At 45.4% G+C, this 8,794-nt stretch overlaps 1 long non-coding RNA gene across 1 annotated transcript; it reads right to left on the reverse strand.

Annotated features, from left to right (window-relative positions):
* Positions 1–628: 628 nt before the first annotated feature.
* LOC142859473 (uncharacterized) lies at positions 629–4,113 on the reverse strand. The gene is made up of 3 exons (XR_012912203.1): positions 3,923–4,113; positions 1,685–1,753; positions 629–1,104 (listed from the first exon to the last, which is right to left on the reverse strand). It is a non-coding gene; the product is annotated as an uncharacterized LOC142859473 (long non-coding RNA).
* Positions 4,114–8,794: the final 4,681 nt, after the last annotated feature.

The following is an 8,794-nucleotide window of genomic DNA, read 5'->3' on the forward strand; positions in this document are numbered from 1 at the left end:
GTCATATAGTGAGTTCCAGCCCAGTCTAGGTTATAGAGAAACAGATTTAGATTTCGGAGTGCTTGGACTTTGAATTTTCAGATTAGAGAGGCCCAACCTATATATTTCCAACAATTGTCATTACTATAATCATCCCAATAGGACTTTAATGCATAATATTTATTCAAATAGCTGTTTCCAGTCTCCCTTATTCTCATTGGGAGTGTTAGATTCACTTGCCACGTTAAACAAAGCAATGGGGAGTTTTACATGCACTGGCTAAGAAAATTTCCCTACCTGCTAGTAACTATGCTTGCTATTGTTTTAAATTCCAGCCCCTTCTTTCTGTAAAAGATATTTGTACTTCATGTATCGTGGCCATTTTAACCTCAACTGTTTCTTTTACTGAGAATCTCTGGAAACAAAGTCCCTTAGATATTATTCATATGACAATGATTTATGCATTTATCTTTTCTAACACATATAGTTTTGGCCAAATATAAAAGTTAGGAAGCAGATTAATTTTCTCAACTTTTTGAAGATGCTAGTCCACTGTCTCCTGGACATAAGCAGCAAGCCCCAGGTGCCATTATCATGTGTGTTTCTTCTGGATTTTTTAAAAAAGATTTTCATTTATTTATTGTATATAGTGTTCTGTCTGCATGTCTGCCTGCAGGCCAGAAGAGGGCGGCAGATCTCATTTCAGATGGTTGTGAGCCACCGTGTGGTTGCTGGGAATTGAACTTAGCACCTCTTAAAGAGCAGCCAATGCTCCTAACCACTGAGTCATCTCTCCAGTCCCTCTGGATACTTTTTTTTAGAGATTTATTTATTATGTATACAACATTCTTTCCATGTTTGCTTGCAGGCCAGAAGAGGGCACCAGATCTCATTACAGATGATTGTGAGCCATTGTGGGAATTAAACTCAGGACCTCTGGAAGAGCAGTCAGTGCTCTTAACCTCTGAGCCACCTCTCCAGCACTGAATACTTTTTTTATTATTATACTTCACCAAAGATATGTCTATCTTCTTTCTTTCTTTTTCCTTCTTCTTCTTCTCCTCCTTCTTCTTCTTCTTTGGTTTTTCAAGACAAGGTTTCTTCTTTCTTATTTATACATTGTGGCTATGTGTTCAGAGAAAACAGGTTTTCAAAGCATTAAGCCATTTACCATAGAGATGTGAGAAAATTATAAATATGGCAGATAAGAATCTACCCCCATCTCTCATATAAAATTTCTAACATCCTCCATCGAACACATCACTGCATTTTTATTCAACACCATACTTCATCTCATCCTGGCCCTGGAAAATTCCACTGGCTGCCACTGTAGGATTTGAGCTAGAGATCATCTTATTTCACAAGCCAGTCACATCACAGTTCTCAGATGTGCCGGGTGAGAAAGGGGCTTGAAGACATTTCACCTTTCTCGGCGCAAGGCTCTTGAGAAGCAGCTGTCTACGGCACAGTGATAAGATCACTGACCCCAGACCCTGAGATCCACCCAGTTCTGTCTTGCAGCTGCACTCCAGGCCGCCCTGGATCAACACCTCCCCTTTTCTAAATGTCCAAATGCCGGCTCTCTTCTTCAGTCCGGCTCACCACATGCTCGCCACAGAGACAAATGTCCCCACTTACTTCTTCCTGACGGGTTTGTCACAACTACAATAACTTTATTCATCCCAAAAGAAGGAATTGTTCTTACTTGTGCACATCAATGGAGCAAGGCTCAGTCGACTCAGTGTGTGTGACGCGTGGTTGCTGTCTGAACTGCCTGGAGAGGTATGGAAATACTGCTTACAGAAGTGTGTAGCTTCCTGCCTGTGTCTTCGCAAACAACAGTTTCCAGTGCTATGTGTAGGGTCTTTTTATTGTTCTTAATTTTGTGAGGAAAGAAATCTTCTATTTTTAAACGTATTATAGAGACTTCGTTATTTAAATGCAGATGCTCGAGTGTGCTAATTTGCAATGAAGCCAAAGTTGGTAGGATAAAAAAATATCAAGAGCAAATTGTATCAGAAGTCCTAGAAGGCAGAACATGCACATAAGACAAGATGTACTTGGAGGAAGGGACAAGAAGGACAAACTGATGGAAGACGGAAAGAACCTAGGAAAATCCGAGACATCTGCTCAGCTGGGGAGGAAAGGTGTTTACGTCAATGTGTGGGTCACCTGACTGAAGTACAGAGCTACCGGATCAGGAGCAGAGACAGGCAGCCGTTGTAATGGGTGGAAGCCCTGGATGTGGTCAGCAGGATTCATCAGTTTTAGAAACTCGAGTCTAATCAATCAGGACAACCATGAGACCTTGCAAAGAAAAATTCCCGTCTAGTGCAATTTTACACATTACCACTAGAGGGCACTCCCGCCTAATGAAGATCAAATGGAGCACACAGTATACCTAGATTAAAAATTAATCTAGGGGAAAAAAGTAATCTAGGAAGTGAAATTATTAATGAGTTTTATTTATTTCTAATTTCCTACATTTTACGATGGCAGAGCAATTAACACATTACTTATATGATTACTAAAAACATTTATAAATAATGGATGAAAATGAACAGCCCACCATCATCCAATCCATAAATGGGGTGATGATCTTAATAGATACTACTCTAAAGAAGACTCAAATGACCAGCAAATACTTCAAAGTGTTTGAAACCTCAGCATCCTTAGGCAGCGGGAAATGCAACATAAAACTTCTTTGATATCCATCTTACCACCAGGAAAAGAGATCCGGGGGGTGGGGGGAGACAGGACCTTATACAGAGCTTGTGGGAGTGAGCTGGAGTCATTCTAGCGGTCAATATAGATGGTACTGAAACTATTGAAAATAGAATAAAAATATGGCCCAGTGGTGTCACTCCTGGATATGTGCCTGAAGGATTCTGTGTCGTCACACGGCAGGGATATTTGGACATCCATGTTTGTTGTTGCAGCACCTACGATAGCTGAGAAATGAAACAGCCTAGCCGCCCATCCATCAGATGAACACAGGAAGAAAAGGCGGGGTGCAGAAACAAAGGAATTCTATCAGCTGTAGGGAAAAAGTTAAACCGTGACACAGAGTGGAGCCAACAGCTGCAGATTGTTACGCAATGGAAAAAGAGCCAGACGCAGAAAGAGAAATACCATGTTTCCTCTCATACAGGGAACCTGAATTTGTGTGTGCAGAAAGCAGAAAGGGGACTGTGATCTAAGAAAAGAGGAAGTGATCTCCTGGGGAGGGAAGTGAGAGTAACAAGTCCCTGGTTCTCCACCTTCCCAGTGCTGTGACCCTTTAATACAGTTCCTCGTGTTGTGATAACCCCCCAACCACAAAATTAGTTTATTGCTACTTCATGATTGTAATTTTGCTGCTGTTATGAATTGTCATGCAAAGATCTGATATGCAGGATATCTGATACGAGTCCCCCGTGAAAGGGCCATTTGACACCTCCAGTCCCCCTCAAGGGAGTTGTGACCTAGAGGGTGAGGAGCACTGGAGTAGGGGGCCATGAAAGCGGAAGAATGAACTGCTTGGAAGCGGGCAGAGCGGATGTGGGGGTGAGGCAGAGAAGGCGGATGACTGAGAACGAAGTATAACGGCATAAATGTGTGAAAATTCCAGAGAAGCCCGTGACCCCAGATGTAACTTAAGCAATTAGTTTTAAAAGACTTGCCCAATAACCTCCTATCTGATGGGAAGATAACAGGTGTGTGTAATGCCCACATAGATGCACGTGACAAAGTATTAATTCTTACATTATCTCTGGAGAAGAAATGTACATCTCCTTGGCACTAATCCCCCAATTTCCCTGTGGATTTCAATTTTCATGATAAAAACTTGAAAAATACTTCGAATATAAAATTGAAAAAAGTTGGGGGGGTGAATAAAATAAAATTCATATCCTTTAATCCAAAGATAATTTCTACCTAGTAATAGAACAAACACCGTACTCACCCTTGGGTAGTACTGAGTAAGCATTTGGAAATTCTTATCCTCAAAATATTTGCTTAAGCGTTCCATTCTGGTTGCGAAGACTTCTCCATTTCAAGGACAGGACACAACAGCCGAGAGTTCCGACCAGGGACTATTTTCACTTATTAACGACTTTCAAAAACTTAGTAACTAAAAATAACCCCTGATTTTGCTACTCGTGGGTTAGAAATAAGAGGAAGGGCTTGGCCGGGTACTTGCTGCTTCCCACCAAGCTGCAGCTCGATGTCAGCCCAAGCTTGGGGTTTCGGAAGGCTCCACGGGACGGGATATCGAGAGCAGTTCCCTCATAGGAGCTGCAGCTGCTGCCCCCAGCCATCTCATCTGGCCTCCCCAGTACGAGATGCTCTCAGGGAAGTGAGATTTCTAACCAAACCAAGCAGCTTTGCTATTGTTGTAGCTGAATGTCGAATCCCATCCGGAAGCCCTAGGGTACAGATTTGGTTCCCAGAGTGGTGTCTGGACAGTGATGGAATCTGTGGGAGATCTAAGGTCACTTGGAGGACCCAGGCTCATCTCATCTATCTTCTTCCGAGCTGGAGATGTGGCCACTCACACGGACATGCATCCTGCCAACCAGCCAGCAGAATGGCCCGTATTAGACTTGAACCTTCCAGACCATGAGCCAAAATAAGCCTCTACTTCATAGACCATCTGTGTCTACTATTTTCACATGCTGACACAGAGGGACTAATAATGTACCTTTAATAACCTAACTCTGCATACACGGAGCTGGACTTCAGTTACAGCTTCCTGCAGAATGGAGGCAGCCATTCCCACAGTGTCTGCTAATTGGTGGTTTCCTCTGGGAAGGTATGGAGGGTCTTGGTGAGTTTTCAGAACCTGAGTTCTTTTTCTTAAATAGAAACCTTGAAATATAATAAAGGTATCATATCTCCATACTCACGAATACTGCCTGGCCATTAACCATCCCACCCCACCTATGCCCGCCCTAAGTAAGAGCATTAGCTGAACACACCGTAGTCAAGCGGAGACTCCATTTCCTACTCTACCTGTGACTAAGAGACCCGGGCTGGGCTAAGTTCTAACAAATGGAACATGTGTGCATGTGTGCACTGGAGGGTGATGTGGGCACTGATGTCAGTCTGTGAAGAACTGTTTGTTCTCCCTTTGCCTTGACTCCTTCCTGATGCCTAGGTCCGTCTTGGATGGTGAGCCTACAGCCATGTTGAAGATGATTCCTTCCTCCATCTGCCTGTGCCTGCAAATCAGCACTTCTATAGACGGGTGTGGTCATGAAGTATGCTACTCTTAGCTGGGTGGTGGTGGCGCACGCCTTTAATCCCAGAACTCAGGAGGAAGAGGCTGGCAGATCTCTGAGCTCGAAGTCAGCCGGGTCTACAGAGAGTTCCAGGACAGCCAGGGCTACATGGAAAAACCCTGCCTTGAAAAATAAACAAAACGGTAAGACTACTCTCGTGCGACCCTGGGCAGGCCTCACCATGATAGGAGAGTTCTCAAGGAACCCTGGAAGGGTTTTAGGAAGCTTAGTTTTGCCGTTCTCCAGGTCAGGATTCTTAACGCACTTCCGTAACACCATCACCCTCCCTTCCCCAGGAACCTTCTCCCGCCATGACTAGCTCTAGTCTTGCAGGCCTTACAGCACAGATGGCTTCCCACACCTCACTCCCCTTCTCCTCAGTAACAGGAATCCTAGTTTAACTAAAAATCAGTTTAGCTGGCAGTTACTCTGTCTCCTTTGCCGAGAGCATGTCTGTGCGTTCTGTTTGTGGCCACGGACCTGTGACCAGGCACTGACTTCAGGTTCCCAGAAATGGAAAAGCCCTTCTTTAGCCTGTCTTCCCTTCCTCCAGCCTAACCTGGGTGATGGCTGGAACTCTTGTAGTCAAGGAGTAACACCTAGAATGGAAGCTTCATGCTAAGGAGGGCGAGACCAACATGCATCTGAGGCTCTGATGACATCAGAAGGCACCAAGCCAGCTCCACATCACCTACCTCTCTTTAAGAATTTTTAGTTGCATGTCTGTGCCCGTGTATGTCTATATACAACATGCCCCAGGAAGCATGAGCTCAGATTCTGTGCAACTGGAGCTGCCAGTGGTTGTAAGCTACCTGATGTACGGGCTAGGAACTGAACTTGGGTCCTATTGCATGAGCGGTATCCACTCTTTAAACTGATCAGCCATCTCGCCAGCCCCTATGGCTCATTTCTTTAGATCTAAATTTCCTGTTGTCTGCAGCTAACTCTAGTTCTGAGTCATTTGTGTTTTAGTAGAGAGCCAGACTTCAAATGAGCGAGGGCAGGCAGCCGAGGCAAAGCACTCCGACTTCAGTACCACGTGGTCCTCACGTCCACAGCCTCTAAAATGGCCACTCACCTTCCTTTAGACCCATGTGAAACAAAGCAGGGGGACCAAGGTGAGCACCGGGAAAGAAAACAAAAGATTTCCACGGGACTGTCTTCATGTTGCTTCCAGACATTAATTCATCTTCATAACCTTCCAGAAGATACTGATCTCACAGGACGAAGTTCTGGCAGGCTCCAAGGTCTGTCTTCTCCAGAGTAAGACATGCAGATAACGGGCCTGGTGCAGGGTTTGGTCAGGCCCTTCACCTGGGTAACTGTTGGGGGCTGCAGACCCCTGGCCCCTTGACTTTCTTTGCCTCCCTCAGACCCTTTGCCTGCTGGAGTGAACTGAGCAAAACTTGTTTACCTGTGCCTGCAGCTGCTCTGAGCATGAGACCCTGATGGCAGGGGAGTGGGTTCTGGTGAGGCCTGCAGCTGAAAGATTCCCGAGAGCTGGGGCATGGCTATCAGCTAAGGGTCCCTATATAAGCTAGCCTGGAGCACAATAAAGTTGGCACTCTTGTATCAAGGATGACCCGTGTCCTCGTATCTCTGTCTATGTGTGTGTGTGTTTAATTCTCCAGCCTAGTTCCCGGCTCGTGTACGGGTGCTACGGATAATCTGTACCACCATGTTTGGTCTCTGGGCCTCAGAGGCGGTAGCACTCGATCCCTGACCTGAAGGGGTCTCTAACTTTTGCTTCAAACAAACTCCTTGAGATGTGCCCAGGCTAGCCAAGTGCTGAGTAGAAAACCGGGCCAACGGCTCCTGGAGTGGCAAACCACCTGATGCTGCAAAACTCCCACCTAGAAATCTGAGACCCATATTTCTTAAAAATGAGGCTAACATTATGTTACATAAACTTATTAGTTACGTAAACTTATATAAGCTAAGTATTTGCAGAATTTTATGAATTTTTGATAAATATATGTTCTATTTGTGTGCAAAAGAAGTCTGGTAGGATACTGCACCACAGTATAAATCTCAGAGACTACATCCAATATATCTGTCTACACTGGGGTGACTCTCAACGTGACCTAGAGAGGCATGGATATTACTGTAATCTGTTTTGACTTCCTAAAACAAATCTGGAATAAAGGGGAGAAGACATTCTTAAAGTAAGACATTCAATCAAGTGCTGTCATTACCTTCTTACTCCTACCCTCCTGGTCTTTCCTAAGAGGTTCAGTCCTCCTGGCAACCCACCCGACAGGTGAAGTCTACTGAAGACTCGGAAGCCTTGCCACAGAGACTACATCCAATACATCTGTCTACACTGGGGTGATTCTCAACGTGACCTAGAGAGGGTGAGGCCATAGGGAAGACAAAGATAGTGGTCCTGAGCCCTCAGAGTCATGAGCAAAGGGCGGGCATAAGGAGGAATGGCAGTGGGTGGACCAAGGGGTGCTGAGTAGGAACAAAAGCAGAACCACAGCAAAGCCCCGAGGCAGGTGACCTGGGACGACTGTGGAATCTCTGAACTGTATGTAAGAGAAGACAACTCTACATTTAACACCGCGGTGTTTTCCAGCTGGAGCACCCCCTTGTTGTCCACAAAAGCATCAGGGATCCTGTCGACTATGTACACATGACCCTCAAAGCAGAAAGCTAACGCTTTGGGGCACACTTCAAAAGCAAACAGAATATGAATAGACCTCAAAAAGGGACTCATTTCGAGGAAAACCTGAGAAGCCAGGCTGTTCTTAAGCCTCTGTACAGCTTTAGCGGGTTTCAAATCATCCCGTTCCTCCTCTTCCTGCTCTCACACTAACATGCCCACGATCCAGGGCAGCCTGGTATCACGCGCTGCCGTGGGGCCAGATGAGGCTGGGGAGGGGTGAAGGCACTGAAGGATAAAATGGACCGGTTCCATATCTCAGTTCTTTACAGCACACATTCCATTCAAATCCTGGGTCTGCCCCAAGCATCCCGATCAAGTTCGCCCCTATTGTGCCTGCTTCTCCACTGGTAAACAGCAGCCACACAATCCTGGCAGTGTTCAGAACAAAGCATTTGGCCAGAGGCTGCTAAATGCATTAAGTGCTGAGAACATGAAGTCCAAACTACTCCCCACTCAATGGTCTGAGATGATGTGTCTCCTCTCTAGGCCCTGCGTCTGCAGCTACAAACAATGGGCTATCTCCTTTCAAAATCAGAGTTAAATAATTCATCTCAGAGCAGCAAGGGGAGACACAACCAATGTAAAAGTTCAAGACGAGTGAAGAGGAGTCCATCATCGTTCAGGCCTGCACTCCTGAGCCCCAAACCAAAGTCACTAGCTCCTCCTTCTTCCCTTCTGGACAGAGCTTACCCAGTGATCTCTAACAAAACTGGCCAGATCCAAATGTGACTGTCATTCAGTAAGATCCAGGGTTTTAAAGAATCGCTTTGTAAAAAATTTGGACTGGGGAGGTAGCTCTCAGCTAACAAATAACTTGCTGTACAAGAGGACCCGAGTTGAACTGCTAGAACCCATGTAAAAGGCCAGCTGTCGCACTGAGGTAGAC

Source organism: Microtus pennsylvanicus, chromosome 11 (genome assembly GCF_037038515.1).
Source record: "Microtus pennsylvanicus isolate mMicPen1 chromosome 11, mMicPen1.hap1, whole genome shotgun sequence".
NCBI classification, from domain to species: Eukaryota; Metazoa; Chordata; class Mammalia; order Rodentia; family Cricetidae; genus Microtus; species Microtus pennsylvanicus.